Source organism: Rhinolophus sinicus, linkage group LG01, assembly GCF_036562045.2.
Source record: "Rhinolophus sinicus isolate RSC01 linkage group LG01, ASM3656204v1, whole genome shotgun sequence".
Taxonomy (NCBI): domain Eukaryota; kingdom Metazoa; phylum Chordata; class Mammalia; order Chiroptera; family Rhinolophidae; genus Rhinolophus; species Rhinolophus sinicus.
The window spans coordinates 111095722-111113948 of record NC_133751.1 but is presented as its reverse complement, the minus strand read 5'-3'; the positions used below and the strand labels follow the sequence as shown (position 1 = coordinate 111113948).

The window sequence follows — 18227 nt, the reverse complement described above, 5'->3', positions numbered from 1 at the left end:
TACCTGTGTACTGGAATTGAAAAATTAAATAAATATATAACAGATAGCGAGAGGCAAGTTTCTCACTGTTGGAGTGGAAGGTTACTGATAAGCAGGGGGAGGAGGCTAGAACAACCCATATAATAATGAACTGGAGTTGGAAACATCAGTATGAACTCATGTTTATTGTCATGTAGATATAGATTTTTTAAAAAGATCATTTATTGATATGTATGTACACATAGGTTAGCACACATGTTTTCTTTCTCTGTCAGCTGAAACAGTCCAGAAGCAATGATACCTCAGAAGCGATGAACAGACCTAGTCGCCAGATGTTAGTTTCTCTATTGAAAGGAACTAAGGATCCTTGGAAAAATGTCTGATTCTAGGACGGGATAAGGAAATATACAAGATGAGTATGAAGAAATCAGAAAATAAGGAAATGCTCAAACAAACAAACAAACCACAATGATAGGAATATCTCAAAAGGACATAGTAGCCAACAGAAGTGGTCCCAATGGTCAAAACTGGAATAAATTGAGCAAATAAAATAAAATAAGGTTGTTTTGGATTATAACCCTAAGCATAACATAAATATCCATGAGTCCATATTGACATAATTAAATAATTTAATAAATAAAAGGGGGAATATACCTAAATCTTTCAAGAAGAAGGATTCAAAATAATTTATATACTCATCGATACAATCAATGCCTTCAAGTAAGTAAAGCATAACGCCCCACCTTTTATGTGCAAACTACAAACAGTGACTTCCTTCCAAAGAGTATGGTATTGAAAGGGGGAAAATAGTTACTTTACAACCCTACTTCAGTCTGGCGATCAAAATTAATTTCAACAGTTACATCATGTTGATAGTATATACTGTTGATATGATGTGTTAAAAATGACACTTTACATCTATAGTTTTCCTCTCAGAATTTCATATCTCCCACTTCATTATGAGAAAAACACCTGAAAAACCCCAATTGACTGGTACATAGCAAGTACTCCTAATAATTCTCAAGTCATCACAAAGAAGGACAGTCTACTTTTTCTGTCTGACTTGTTTCGCTCAGCATTACTCTCTCAAGATCCATCCATGTTGTCACAAATGTTCCTATATCATCTTTTCTTACTGCCGAATAGTATTCCATTGTGTATATATACCACAACTTCTTTATCCATTCATCTATCGAAGGACATTTTGGTTGTTTCCATGTCTTGGCCACTGTAAACAAAGCTGCAATGAACATTGGAGCATATGTGTCTTTATCTCTAAATGTTTTCAGATTTTTTGGGTAGATACCCAGGAGAGGGATTACTGGGTCATATGGCAATTCTATTCGTAATTCTTTGAGGAACCTCCACACTGCCTTCCATAACGGCTGCACCAGTCTGCATTCCCACCAACAGTTTAAAAAAAAAAAAAAAAAAAGGACAGTCTAAAAATCTATCACAGTGAAGAGGAACCTTAAGTGACTTGATGACTATGTGTAATGTGTTATCCTCATGGGATCTGGAAGAGTTTATTAATTGTGAAATTTTGCCATGCTAATGTGAATATTAATAATACGGTAAAATGGATCTATATTATATGAAAAATCTATGTATATCTTGCAACTTTTTCTGTAAATCATAATCTATTATATATATATATATTATAAGTGAAAAATGTATGGTAGCCCTATTTTTAATTTCCCAAGTATCCCAAGTAACTCTGGACTATTCCTTTAAGGCCTGGGATAATTGCTTTTCCTGAAAATACCATGTTGGAATCCATATTTCTACAATTTCCCACTTGGATCTCCCAGCTGCTTTGAGCTCTAACTTTGCAATGAATATCCACATTCAGCAATCTTTTCTCTCCATGGAAAATCAAACCAACACCAAATCTAATTAAAAGTTCCCATACAAGGGACTCAGCATGAATTGAAGCAATGAGTATTTTATCATCTAGTGTCTAGGGTGACCATACAGAGAATAATATATTATCCTTGGGAATAAAAACTCACATATCCTGTTAGTTTCTAAAACACAGGCTGCTGTACATAAGCATGTACTGGGAAGTTTATTAAAGCTTGTGTTTTCCAGTAAATACTATAAAAACATTAAACATATATTATTTTTGAATAAAATAAAGAAAAATTATCTCCTCTTTTAATCATGATTATATATAAAGATAAATGAAGGGAACATATATTTTCCCAATTACCCATGTGCAATTTTACAATTAAATAATTAAACTGTGCTAAAAACTCAAGTTTGGAACAACAGAATTCAGAAATATTACAAAATGACATTATATTTGTGTATACTGGTTTCCCAAACTGTAAAATAAAAATAATTGATTTTGCTTATGGATATTAGCATAATAAGACACTAAATACACTTAAAATTTCCTACTACAAATATCTCGAAATGCTAGAAAACTATTTAATAAACATACATAGCTTACACAAAATAATGTGAGTAATGGAGAAATCCTCAGGTTCCAAGAGAAGAGAAATGAAACAAAGACCAATAAACATAAAAGTTTATGCAGAAACTACCCTAGTGGAAAGATAGGTTGACAGTCTTTGCAACCCAATAACTGCAATTTAATGCCTTCTTGAAGATAACAGACTATATCTAGGAGGAGCATTAGTTAGGAAATAATAAGCTAAGTTCATTATATAAATGTATCTGTATTTCAAGTGAAATAATTCACCTACCAGCATAAAATTAGAGAAAAAAAGCTTAGTTCATTTCATTTGAGCTCAGTGGAGAAGATAAAAGTATTACCTCCTAAGAATACATAGTATAAACTTCTTCACACTTGTGATTGGTGTGGACGGAAAAGGGGCCACATGTTAAACCTGACAAACTCAGGAGACTGAAAATAACCACATAGGATGGTGTGAATATAAAATTCCTAACTAAGGTGGGCCATGGTGGGAAGTCACATCCTTGACCTGTAGCTCCCTTGACAAAGGTCAAGCTTTACCTTAAGTGACTCTATCTGTTGTCTTTTTGCATCTAAGGTAACATGCCCTTGGAATGTCGGAGCAATCCCTTTTTCCGGAGACCCCCCCCCAGGGGGCACAACCCACCACACCAGAGCAGGAAACTACAAAATCCCTCATTGTTATCTTGTTCCCAAAATACCATCTCTATATGCTGTAAAATGCTGTTAACCATCCTGTACCCACCAATGTAAAATAATTATCTGTCTCTCCAATTTACTTTTATCCAATCCCAGAGATTTCCCCCTTTTGCTTTCTCCCATTCCTTAATCTACAACCAATGGATTTCATGTAACCCTCCTCCTTTGATTCTAATGTATAAAATAAGTTGCAAAACGGCCATTTGCTGGAGCATTTTCTCAATTCGTTGACTTTGCTTCCTGGCAATTGTCATCAGTTTGGCTCAGATCAACTCATAAGCTTTCTCTTAGTCTGGATGTTTTTTTCATTGACATTGGGATTTTAATTTACTCTATTAACATGGTCTGTGATAGGTAATTTTATATGTGAATTTGAGTGGGCCACAGGTTTCCAGATGTTTGGTAAAACATCATTCTGAATATTTTTGTGAGTATGTTTTTGGATAATATTAACATTTAAATCAATAGACGGAGTGAAGCAACTCCCTTCCATGATGTAGATAGACCTCATCCAATCATTTATAGGACTGAATAAAGTAAAAGGTGGACCTTCTCCCAAGTAAGAAAGAATTCTCTTACCTGATGACTTTAAAACTGGAATATTTGCTTTTTTCTACCTGATGGCTTTCAAACTATGACATCAGCTGTTCCTGGTTCTACAATAGCCCCATGGCTTGGACTCAAACTGGGATATCAGCTCTTTCTGTTTCTACAGTGACTTCTGGCTGCAGACTTAAACTAGAACATTGGCTCTACAAATTTTGGACAGCATTTGTAATTCCATTAATCAATTCCTTATAATAAATTTATTTATAGATGATAGAGAGGTAGATAGATAGGCGATGATAGATAAATAGATAGCTAGATAGATAGATATCTTATTGGTTCTGTTTCTTTGGAGGATTTGGAATAATGCATGGTCTCAAGATATTACCATAAAAATTGGTCTCAGGCCAGTGATGTTCCTAGAGTGACTTACAGAGCCAATTCAAAAGCTCATTGCTAGGAATGTCCTCAATGCAGGTGATGAATAATTTCCACAGATGAAGCACCATTTAAAAATGAGCTCACAATCCAAAGTAATGAAGTCCGTGAAAAAATAACCATACATGGTCTTCAGTGAGGATCAAAATAAATAGAATATTAAGACTCCCTCAGAATTTCAGATAATACAAGAGTATAAAATTAGTATATTTAAAATGATTAAACATATGCAATGAATCAAAACCATAAGAACAAAACAATAATAAAAATTACTTTCAGAAATTAAAAAAAAAAGAAATTTAAACAATTGCAGAGATATACAGGTATAGAGAGAAGTTAAGAGACTTAGAAGACACAAGGTCCAATTTATTTCTTATATGAATTCTTTAAATATAGAATAAAAGAGTAGCAATATTTGAAGAGAAAACCGCTTAAATTTCTCAAAGTTGATTAAAAACACGTTTTCTCATATTCAAGAAATGCAATGCTTACAAGTCAACTTAATAAAAAGAAGATGATATATAGGTACATTATAGTAAAATTTAAAAATACCAAAGGCACTGAGATCCTAAAAGTTGTCAAATAAAAAAAATATTATTAGCAATGGAATCATAATTAAATTGACATCAGACATGCCATCAATAGCAACAAAATCTGAAAGAGCATGATTACTTTCTTTAATGCACAGAGAAAACATAATGGTTAATGTGCAGTCATATACCCCTAAACTATTATTCAAGCGTATAGACAAAATCAAGACATCTTTAAACAGTTTTTGAGAGTTTACTACTCATAAACTCTAGTCAAAAGAATTATAGAATAACTAAATTTAGGGGAAAAAATTATCTCAAAAGAAAGAATGTAATGGGAAAAAGAATGATGAGTAAAAATATTGGCAAATAATTAGATATCCAACTAATTATTTATGAATAAATAATAACGACAATAATTCCTAATTTTAGAGATATAAAAGAGATGAAAATAATATACTAAACATGTATGTACGGCAGGAGAGGATAATAAGTATTGCAGGTAAGTCCTTGTTTTATTCAGGAAATTGTGGAGATTATTAATTAATGATAGAATTTCTTAGGTTAAATGTGAATGTTAAAAACACAGCAGTTGCTACGGAAGGCAATAAAGCAGAAAAGCAGTCAGGTCAGAAGATAGGAAAGGTAGACATGAGTTCAAAATTGGGTAAAGATTTTTAAAATTCTGATGAAAAAAATAATGACCAATGGAAAAAGAAAGAGGAGAAATAAATTAAAGGAGCCAAGGAATAATATAATAAATAGAAAGTAATCATAAAATCAAATCAAACCTAGTCATACAGGATGGTGAGTTCACACTTTAATCATTCCCTCTGCTTCTCTGCTCCAGGCACATAGAAAAGACAGAAAACGTCAGATTGATTAAAAACACACACACACACACACACACAGAGATTAAATAATAAGGAAGCCATTTTTATGGACTGGAACTACAATTGAAAAACAACTTTCGGTCCCACTTAGTGGGAGGCTGCCGCTGCAGAGGAATCACCCTAAGAGAAGCTGCAAAGATGCTGTCCGTGCGTTTCGCCGCCGCTGTGGCCCGCACCATATCTCAGCGAGCCGGGCTGGTCTCCAAAAATGTTTTGGAATCATCTTTCATTGCTGCAAGGAACCTCCAAGCCAACAACACTCGTCTTCAGAGGACTGGCACTGCCAAGACGTCCTCTATTCTTGAGGAGCGCATTCTTGGAGCTGATACCTCTGTTGACCTTGAAGAGACTGAGCGCGTCTTAAGTTTTGGTGACGGTATTGCCCCAGTACATGGGCTGAGGAATGTTCAAGCAGAAGAAATGGTAGAGTTTTCTTCAGGCATAAAGGGTATGTCCCTAAACTTGGAACCCGACAATGTTGGTGTTGTCGTGTTTGTAAACGATAAACCAATTAAGGAAGGAGATATTGTGAAGCGAACAGTTGCCATTGTGGACTTTCCAGAATTGACAGGAACTGTCGGGTCGTGTAGTAGATGACTTTGGAAATGTCATTGATGGAAACGGTCCAATTGGTTCCAAGACACGTGGGCGAGCCGGACTGAAAGCACCTTGGATCATTTCTCGAATCTCTGTGCGGGAACCAATGCAGACTGGCATCAAGGCTGTGGATAGCTTGGTGCCAATTGTCATGTTCAGCGTGAGCTAATTATTGGTGACTGGCACACTGTCAAAGCATCAATTTCTATTGACACAATCATTAACCAGAAACGTTTCAATGAAGGAACTGATGAAAAGAAGAAGCCGTACTGTATCTATGTCACTATTGGTCAGAAGAGATCCACTGTTGTTCAGTTGGTGAAGAGACTTACAAATGCAGATGCCATGAAGTAACCATGTGGTTTCAGCTACTGCTTCTGATGCTGCCCCACTTCAGTACCTGGCTCCTTATTCTGGCTGTTCTATGGCAGAATATTTTAGGGATAATGGCAAACGTGCTTTGATCATCTTTGACAACTTATACAAACAGGCTGTTGCTTATTGTCAAATGTCTCTGCTGCTCCACTGAAGCCCTGGTCGTGAGGCCTATGCTGGTGATGTGTTCTACCTACATGCCGATCTGCTAGAGAGAGCAGCCAAAATGAACGATTCTTTTGGTGGTGGCTCATTGACTGCTTTACCAGTCATAGAAACACAAGCTGGTGATGTGTCTGCTTACATTCCAACAAATATCATTTCTATGCTTGGTAGACAGATATTCTTGGAAACAGAATTGATCTACAAAGGTATCCCCCTTGCCATTAACATTGGTTGCATGAGTTCTTTATATATTTTGGATATTAGCCCCTTATCGGAGGCACTGTTTGCAAAAATCTTCTCCCATTCAGTTGGTTGCCTCTTTATTTTGTCGATGGTTTCTTTGCTGTGCAGAAGCTTTTAAGTTTCATATAGTCCCATTCGTTTATTTTAGCTTTTACTTCCCTTGCCTTTGGAGTCAAATTCATAAAATGCTCTTTGAACCCAAGGTCTCATACACTGCTGGTGGGAATGCAGACTGGTGCAGCCACTATGGAAGGCAGTGTGAAGGTTCCTCAAAAAATTACAAATAGAATTACCATATGACCCAGCAATCCCTCTCCTGGGTATCTACCCAAATTATCTGAAAATATTTATACATAAAGACACGTGTGCTCCAATGTTCATTGCAGCTTTATTACAGTAGCCAAGACATGGAAACAACCAAAATGGCCTTTGATAGTGGAAAAAGAAGATGTGGTATATATACACAATGAAATACTATTCGGCAGTAGGAAAAGATGAAATAGGACCATTTGTGTCAACATGAATGGATCTTGAGATTATAATGCCAAGCAAAATAAGTCAGACAGAAAAAGCAGAGAACCATGTGATTTCACTGATATGTGGTATATGAACCAAAAACAACAAAAGAACAGGACAAACAAATGAGAAACAAAAACTCATAGACACAGACAATAGTTTAGTGGTTACCAGAGGGTAAGGGGGGAGGGGGTGGTAGATGAGGGTAAAGGGGATCAAATATATGGTGATGGAAGAAGAACTGACTCTGGGTGGTGAACACACAATGGGATTTATAGATGATGTAATGCAGAATTGTACACCTGAAATCTATGTAACTTTACTAACAACTGACTTAAACTTTAATTTTAAAAAAATTAACTAAAAAAAAGTCATTGGGATACAGAAAAAGTGATATTAAGAGGAAAATTTATATCATTACACGACCTCTCAACAAATAACATAAATCCCAAATAAACAAACTAACATTACATCTTAAAGAAGTAGAAAAAAGATGGACAAATAAAACTCAAAGTCACCAGAAGTAAGGAAATAATAAAAACAAGAGCAAAACTACATGAAATAGAGAACAAAGAGACAATAGAAGAAAACTAATGCAACAAAAAGCTGGTTCTTTGAAAAGATTAATAAAATTAACAAACCCTTGGCTAGACTCACTGAGAAAAAAAAACCCCACAAATAAACAAAAGCAGAAATGAAACAGGAGAAGTTACAGTGGATACCACAGAAATACAAAATATCATACAGAAACGCTATGCAGGACTACATGCCACTAAATTCAATAACCTAGAAGAAATGGACAAGTTCTTAGAAATACATAGCCTTCCTAGATTGAATCACAAAGAACCAGAAAATCTAAATAGATAAATCAACATTAAGGAAATTGAAACAATCACTTAAATCATGCCCAAAAGCAAAAGTCCAGGACCATATGGCTTCACTAGTGAATTCTACTAAACATTCAAAGAGGATCTAACACCTGTCCTACTCAAACTCTTCCCAAAAATTGAAGAAGAGACAATACTCCCTAACTCATTTTATGAGGCCAACATTACCCTGATACCAAACCTGGTAAGGATAACACAAAAAAGAAAATTGCAGACCAACATTTCTGAAGAATACAGATGTAAAAATCCTAAACAAAATTCTAGCAAATTGAATGCAGCAATGCAGTAAAAAGATTATTCATCACGATCAAGTGGGGTTCATCCCTGGGGCCCAAGGATGGTTCAACATACACAAATCCATCAATGTGATACATCACATAAACAAAATAAAGGACAAAAATCTTATGATTAGATCAATTGATGCAGAAAAAGCATTTGACAAGGTACAACATCCATTTATGATTAAAACACTTAATAAAGTAGGTATAGAAGGAAAATACCTTAACATAATAAAGGTCATATATGACAAACCCTCAGCTAATATCATAATTAACAGTAAAAACTGAAGCCTGATGCTCTATGTTCAGGACATGGCAGGGCTGTCCCCTATCACCTCAGCTCTTCAACATAGTGTTGGAAGTACTTGCCAGAGCAATCAGGAAAGAGAAATAAATAAAAGGCATCCAAATTGGGAATGAAGAAGTTAAATTGTGACTTGTTGCAGATGACATGATGCTGTATATAGAAAAACCTAAAGACTCCACCAAAAAGCTGCTAGAATCAATAAAAGAATACAGTAAAGTTGCCGGCTACAACAAATGTCCATTGCATTCCTATATACTAACAATGAAATCTCAGAAAAAGAAATAAAACAAAAAATCAATTTATTTCACAATTGCAACAAAAAGAATAAAATACCTAGGAATAAACTTAATCTAGGATGTGAAAGACCTATATGCTGAAAACTATAAGATATTTTTAAAAGAAATTGAAGAAGACACAAAGAAATGGAAAGACATTCTGTGCTCATGCATTGGAAGAATCAACATAATTAAAATGGCCATATTACCAAAGCAATATACAGAATTAATGCAATGCCCATCAAAATCACAATTGCATTTTTTAAAGAAATAGAACAAAAAAATCATCAGATTTGTTTGGAACCACAAAAGACCCCAATTAGACAAAGCAATCCAAAGAAAAATGAACAATGCTGGAGGTATCACACTCCCTGACTTTAGCTTGTACTACAGGGCTACAATAATCAAAACAGCATGGTATTGGCAGAAAAACAGACACATAGACCAATGGAATAGAATTCAAAACCTAGAAATAAACCCACATAAATATGGACAGATAATTTTTGACAAAGAAGCAAAAAACATACAATGGAGAAAAGAAAAGACAGCCTCTTCAATAAATGGTGCTGGGAGAATTGGAAAGCCACAGGCACAAGAATGAGACTAGACTGCTATTTGTCACCATGTAACAAAATTAATTCAAAATGGATCAAAGACTTAAGCATAAGACCTGAAACAATAAACTGCATAAAAGAAAACATAGGTACTAAACTTATGGACCTTGGGTTCAGAAAGCATTTTATGACTTTGACTCCAGAGGCAAGGGAAGTAAAAGTTAAAATAAATTTTGGGTAGATACCCAGAAGAGGGATTGCTGGGTCATATGGCAATTCTATTCGTAATTCTTTGAGAAACCTCCACACTGCCTTCCATAACGGCTGCACCAGTCTGCATTCCCACCAACAGTGTATGAGGGTTCCTTTTTCTCCACAGCCTCTCCAACATTTGTTATTGTTTGTCTTGTTGATGATAGCCATTCTGACTGGGGTGAGGTGACTACCCAAAAAATCTGAAAACATTTAGAGATAAAGACACGTGTGCTCCAATGTTCATTGCAGCTTTGTTTATGGTGGCCAAGACATGGAAACAACCAAAATGTCCTTCGATAGATGAATGGATAAAGAAGTTGTGGTATATATACACAATGGAATACTATTCGGCAGTAAGAAAAGATGATATAGGAACATTTGTGACAACATGGATGGATCTTGAGAGAGTAATGCTGAGCGAAACAAGTCAGACAGAAAAAGCAGAGAACCATGTGATTTCACTGATATGTGGTATATAAACCAAAAACAACAAAAGAACAAAAGTTAAAATAAATTAATGGTACTGTATCAAACTTAAAAGCTTCTGCACAGGAAAAGAAACCATTGACAAAATAAAGAGGTAACCAGCTGAATGGGAGAAGATTTTTGCAAACAGTGCCTCCAATAAGGGGCTAATATCCAAAATATACAAGGAACTCATACAACTCTACAACAAAAAACAAACAACCCAATTGAAAAGTGGGCAGACGACCCGAAGAGACATTTCTCCAAAAAGGACATACAAATGGCAAATAGACATATGAAAAAATGCTCAACATCACTAATCATCAGAGAAATGCAAATAAAAACCACAATGATATATCACCTCACCCCAGTTAGAATGGCTATCATCAACAAGACAAACAGTAACAAATGTTGGAGAGGCTGTGGAGAAAAAGGAACCCTCATACACTGTTGGTGGGAATGCAGACTGGTGCAACCACTATGGAAGGCAGTGTGGAGGTTCCTCAAAAAGTTACGAATAGAATTGCCATATGACCCAGCAATCCCTCTCCTGGGTATCTACCAAAAAAAAAATCTGAAAACATTTATCCATAAAGACATGTGTGCTCCAATGTTCATTGCAGCTTTATTTACAGTGGCCAAGACATGGCAACAACCAAAATGTCCTGCGAGAGATGAATGGATAAAGAATTTGTGGTATATATACACAATGGAATACTATTTGGCAGTAAGAAAAGATGATATAGGAACATTTGTGACAACATGGATGGATCTTGAGATTCTAATGTTAAGTGAAATAAGTCAGACAGAAAAAGTAGAGAACCATATGATTTCACTGATATGTGGTATATAAACCAAAAACAACAAAAAACAAGACAAACAAATGAAGAAACAAAAACTCATAGACATAGACAATAGTTTAGGGGTTACCAGAGAGAAATGGGGTGGGGGGCTCTAGAAGAGGGTAAACAGGGTCTAATATATGGTGATGGAAAGATAACTGACTCTGGGTGGTGAACACATTATATGAGCTATAGATAATGTATTACAGAATTGTACACCTGGAATCTATGTAACTTTACTAGCAATTGTCACCCCCAATAAACTTTAATTTAGATAGATAAATAAATAAAGAAATAAAAATAAAGAAATAAATAAAGTACCAAAGAAAGCCAGAATTGGGGAATAGAAGAATAAAAAATGTATAGCACATATAGAAAAAAATAGCAAAATATCAGAAATTAATTTGTCCTCGGTAATTACTTTAAATGTAATGGATTAAGGTGGTTGGCTAGTTCAGTTGGTTAGAGTATGAGAGTGTGGTGCTAATAACACCAAGTTTGCTGGTTTGATCCCCACATGGGTTGCTGTGAGATGCACCCTTCTTTAATAAATAAATAAACAAATAAATAGCTAACTAAATAACTAGATACATAAATAAATAGATATAAATGTAATGGATTAAAACCTTCAACTCAAAGGCAGAGATAGGCAGTATGAATAAAATAACAGAATTCATCGAAATATTGTTTACAAGAATCTCGCTTTAAATCTAAAAATGCAAATAGGTTGAAAATAAAGTAAATGAAAAATATATTCCTTGAAAATAGAGACCAAATGAGAATGAGGGTGGCGACAACAGTATCAGACAAAATAGACTTTGATGCAAAAATTAAAGAAAATAGAGAAAGACTTTATATTGATTATGGATTCAACCAGTGAAGAAAATATAACTATTATAAACATATAAACACTTAACAGTCTCAACATATCTGAAACATTGACAGAAATGACAGTTGAAGACTTCAATACGCTACTTGCAGTAATGAATATAACAACTAGGCAAATATGTAAGAAAATAGAGAACTTGAAAACATTATAAACCAATTAGACCTAAAGACATGTACAGAACACTCCGTATAACAGAAACAAAATATACATTACTTTCATATGCACATGAAACATTGTCCAGGACAGAATACTATTAGGCCACAAAACAAAACTTAATAAATTAAAAAAGTCTAAAATCATGCAACATACCTTTCCAATCACAATGAAATTGAACTAGAAATCAATAGCAAAAGAAAACTGAAAATTCACAAATATGTAAAAATTTACACACTCTTAACAAAGAGGTCTATAAAGAAATCACAAGGGAAATTATAAAGTACTTCAAGACAAATAAAATGAAAATACAACATATGAAATTAACGGAAAGTAGTAAAAGCAGTGCATAAAGGAACTGTATTGCTGTGAATGTCTACACTTAAAAAAAAGAAAGATCACATCAGAATTCTAACTTTACACTTTAAAAAGTAAAAGAAGAAGAACAAAGTAAATCCAAAACTTTCAGGAGAAAAAGGAGAGTAAAGATAACAAAACAGAGAATACAAAAACCAGAGGGAAAAAAGTGGTTCTTTGAAAACATTAGCAAAGTTGACAAATCTTAATCTTGACTGATAATAAAAAAAGGAAGAACTTAAATTACTAAAACCAAAATATAATTAGGTTTATTACGACATGCCTTACAGAAATAAAAGAAATTAAGAGAATACTATGAACAATTGTATGGTTAAATAATAGCTAACCTAGTTGAAAAGGACATATTGCTAGAAACACAAAACTACCAAACCGGATAAAGAAATTGTGGTACATTTATACAAGGGAGCATTACTCTGCCATAAAAAAGCATGCAATCTCACCATTTCCAACAGGTCTTACCAACAATGTGGATGGACCTAGAGGGCATTATGTTAAGTGAAATAAGTCAGACTGAGAAAGACAAATACCATATGATCTCACTTATATGTTGAATTAAAGAATAAAGTAAACGAGCAAACAAAACAGAAATACACTCATAGATACAGAGGAAAAAACTGATGGTTACTAGATGAGTGGGTGTTTGGGGGATAGGTGAAAAGGTGAAGGGAATAGAAAATACAAATTGGTAGTTACAAAATCGTCACAGGGATGTGCAATACAGTACTGGAAATACAATCAATAATGTAAAGACTGTAGGGTGTCAGATGGATACTGGAGTTATCAGGAGAACACTTCATAGATTATATAAATGCATAACCACTGTGCTGTGCATCTGAAACTAATATAAAACAATACTGGATGTCAGCTGTAATTAATTTGCCACTGTGTTCTTACATTGGCAGCATTGGCAGCACTGCACAAACAGCTCAATAAGGTTTCATAACCTTGGAATATCAGTGTCTCACAGCTGTGTTCGTGTCGATGTGTGGCAGTGTCTTGCTGAGCGGCATTCATTATTGTTGTTGCATGTTTCTGTGTGCCATTGTGAGAATGTCTGAGCTTGAATTAGAACAATGAACAAACATTACATTTCTTGTTAAACTTGTCAAGAGTGGAAGTGAAATCAGGGACATGTTAGTCCAAGTTTATGGGGATAATGCCATGAAGAAAAGGTCAGTGTACAAATGGATTAAACATTTTTCTGAAAGGAGAGAACATGTCACTGATGAAAAAAAGTCAGGGCGACCAGGAACGAGCAGAACTGAAGAAAACATTGCAAAAGTTTGTTGAATTGTGTGTCAAAATCATTGGCTGATTGTGAGAAGCATAGCAGACCAAGTAAACATTGATAGAAAAACAGTTAGGAAAACCTTGGCATGAGAAAGGTGTGTGCAAAAATGGTCCCAAAGGAGCTCACCAATGACCACAAGTAAAAATGAAGCAAAGTTTGCCAAGACCTTTTGGAGAGGCAAGACGATGTTTTGGGTCACGTTATCACTAGTGATGAAACATCAATCTGACCCTGAAGAAAAGCGTCAAAGAGCCCAGTGGAAATCAGCCAAATCTCCATGACTAAATATGTTCCGCCAGTCCAAATCAAGAGTCAAAACAATGTTGCTAACCTTTTTTTGATATCAGAAGGATTATTCATTATGAATTTGTACCAACTGGGCAAACAGTTAACCAAGTTTATTATTTGGAAGTTCTTTAAAGGCTGCATAAAAAGTTAGACAAAAATGACCTGAACTTTTCTCCAACAATACATGGCTCTTGCATCATGACAATACACCAGCTTACACGACACTGTCTGTGAGGGAGTTTTTAGCCAGTAAACAAATAACTGTATTGGAACACCCTCCCTGCTCACCTGATCTGGCCCCCAATGACTTCTTTCTTTACCCAAATATAAAGGATATATTGAAAGGAAAACATTTTGATGACATTCAGGACATCAAGTGTAATAAGATGACAGCGCTGATGACCATTCTAGAAAAGGAGTTCCAAAATTGATTTGAAGACTGGACTAGGTGCTGGTTTCAGTGCATAACTTCCTAAGGGGAGTACTTTGAAGGTGACTGTAGTGATATTCAACAATGAGGTATGTAGCACTTTTTTCTAGGATGAGTTCGTGGACTTAATTGTCATTCTAAATTGTCATATATATATGACAGAGAGAGAGAGAGCCAAAAAAAGTATACACATTTTAAGAAAGAAAAAAAAACTATTAAAATTTTAATACTCAATATATACAAATAACAAAAGATGAATACAAGTCACGTTTGACTTCTGCAATTATAAGAGATGCACATAGTGGTTACGATCAGCATCCAGACACTTATGATTTTGGCGAATACTGCTTGAGCAATGTATCCACTTATACACATTATTTTTTGTTTGCACTCCACAGCATAGGGAATATAGTCAATGGTATTAGGATAGGTATATACAATGCCAGAGGAGTAGTCGTAGACTTGGTGGGTTTATCACTTTGTGAGGGGTTTAAATGTCTAATCATTATGTTGTTTTGTACACCTGAAACTAACAAGAAAATTAAATTTAAAAATGTATCATGTTTCAAAGGCCATCGTATCCTTATAGAATTGTTGTTTACCACAATTTTTTATAAAAGATAAATATTTGGTTTTTTTTGTTTTGTTTTGTTTTTAATTAGTTTCAGGTGCACAAGACAAAGCAAAACTTAGACATTTATCATTTATATCCCTCACACTGTGTGAACCCCCCTCCCCCCATCCACTATCCCTCTGTACGTTCCCAAAACCTCTCACCTTCCCCTTATCCCCAGCCCGCCGCGCCTCTAGCAACCCTCTGTTTTTCCTCCATGTTTCCAAAACTGTTTCTGATTAGTTCATTCACTTATTCTTTTCTTTAGATTCCGCATATAAGTGAGATCATATGGTATTTGTCTTTCTCTTTCTGACTTATTTCACTTAACATAATGTTCTCTAGGTCCATCCATGTTGTTGCAAATGGTAAGATTTCTTTCTTCTTTATGGCTGCGTAATACTCCATTGTATAAATGTACCACAGTTTCTTAATCCAGTCATCTACTGATGGGCATTTCGGTTGTTTCCAGGTCTTGGCTATTGTATATAGTGCTGCAATAAACATAGGAGTGCATAAAGATTTTTGAATTGGAGTTTTGGATTTCTCCGGATAGATACCTAGGAGTGGGATTGCTGGATCATAAGGTAGTTCCATTTTCAGATTTTTGAGATATCTCCAAACTGTTTTCCATAGTGGCTGCACCAATCTGCATTCCCACCAACAGTGCACCAGCGTTCCCTTTTCTCCACATCCACGCCAGCACTTGTTGTTTGTTGATTTATTGATGATAGCCATCCTGACTGGGGTGAGGTGGTATCTCATTGTGGTTTTTATTTGCATTTCTCTAATGGTTAGTGAGGTTGAACATTTCTTCATATGTCTGTTTGCCATCTGTGTGTCCTTTTTAGAAAAATGTCTCTTCATGTCCTCTGCCCATTTTTTAATTGGGTTGTTTGTTTTTTTGGAGTTGAGTTGAGTGAGTTTTTTATAAATTTGTGATATTAACCCCTTATCAGATATATCATTGGCAAATATCTTTTCCCAATCAGTAGGATCCCCTTTTGTTTTATTGATGGTTTCCTTTGCTGTGAAAAAGCTTTTTAGTTTGATGTAATCCCACATGTTTATTTTTCCTCTTACTTCAGGCGCGCGAGGGGATATATCAGTAAAAATCTTACTCCGGGTAATGTCTGTGAAGTTTCTTCCTATATTTTCTTCTAGGAATTTTATGGTTTCAGATCTTACATTTAAATCTTTAAGCCATTTTGAATTTATTTTTGTATGTGGTGTAAGGAGGTGATCCAGCTTCATCTTTTTGCATGTGTCTGTCCAAGTTTCCCAGCACCATTTATTGAATAGACTGTCTTTACCCCACCGTACATTCTTGCTTCCATTGTCATAGATTAAGTGGCCATATAGGCATGGATTTATTTCTGGACTCTCTATTCTGTTCCATTGATCTATGGGTCTGTTTTTATGCCAGTACCATGCTGTTTTGATTACTGTAGCCTTGTAGTATAATTTGAAGTCAGGTATTGTTATACCTCCCACTTTGTTCTTATTTCTCAAGATTGTTGAAGATATCCGGGGTCTTTTGTTATCCCATATAAATTTTAGGATTATATGTTCTATTTCTGTGAAAAATGTCGTTGGTAGTTTGATAGGAATTGCGTTGAATATATATATTGCCTTAGGCAGTATGGACATTTTAACTATATTAATTCTTCCTATCCATGAACATGGTATGTGTTTCCATCTATTTGTATCTTCTTTCATTTCTTTCTTCAGTGTCTTATAATTTTCTGAGTACAGATCTTTTACTTCTTTGGTTAAATTTATTCCCAGGTATTTTATAGTCTTTGGAGCAATTGTAAACGGAATTGCTTTTTTAATTTCTCCTTCTGATGTTTTATTATTGGTATATACAAATGCAACTGATTTCTGAATATTAATTTTGTATCCTGCTACTTTACTAAATTCATCTATCAGCTCTAATAGTTTCTTGGTGGAGTCTTTAGGGTTCTCTAAATATAGTATCATATCATCTGCATATAATGACAGTTTTACTTCCTCCTTACCGATTTGGATGCCTTTTATTTCTTTTTCTTGTCTGATTGCTGTGGCTAGAACTTCCAGCACTATGTTGAATAGAAGTGGAGAAAGTGGGCAGCCTTGCCTTGTTCCTGATTTTAAGGGGAATGGTTTTAGTTTTTCCCCATTGAGTATGATGTTAGCTGTGGGTCTATCATATATGGCCTTTATTATGTTGAGATATGATCCTCTATTCCCACTTTCTTAAGGGTTTTTATCATGAATGGCTGCTGAATTTTATCAAATGCTTTTTCTGCATCAATTGATATGATCATATGATTTTTATTTTTCATTTTGTTAATGTGGTGTATCACATTAATTGATTTATGGATGTTGAACCACCCTTGCATACCAGGGATGAATCCCACTTGATCATGGTGTATAATCTTTTTAATATATTGCTGAATTCTGTTTGCTAGTATTTTGTTGAGGATTTATGCATCTATGTTCATTAGCCATATCGGCCTGTAGTTTTATTATTTTGTGGTGTCTTTGTCTGATTTTGGGATCAGGGTGATAGTGGCTTCGTAAAAAGTGTTTGGGAGTCTTCCTCCTCTGGATTTTTGGAAGAGTTTGAGGAGAATAGGTGACAATTCTTTTTGAACGCTCTGTAAAATTCACCTGTAAAGCCATCTGGTCCAGGGCTTTTGTTTGTTGGGAGATTGTTGATTACTGATTCAATTTCCTTGGTGGTAATCAGTCTATTCAGGTTTTCTGTCTCCTCTTGAGTTAGCCTTGGGAGGTTGTATGCATCTAGGAAATTGTCCATTTCTTCCAGGTTGTCAAATTTGTTGGCATACAGTTGCTCATAGAAATTTCTTAGGATTTTTTGTATCTCTGTGGTGTCTGTTGTCACTTCTCCTC

At 35.0% G+C, this 18227-nt stretch overlaps 1 pseudogene; it reads left to right on the top strand.

Annotated features, from left to right (window-relative positions):
* Positions 1-5666: 5666 nt before the first annotated feature.
* LOC109460515 (ATP synthase F(1) complex subunit alpha, mitochondrial) overlaps positions 5667-18227 on the top strand; it is a 172671-nt pseudogene continuing 160110 nt past the window's right edge.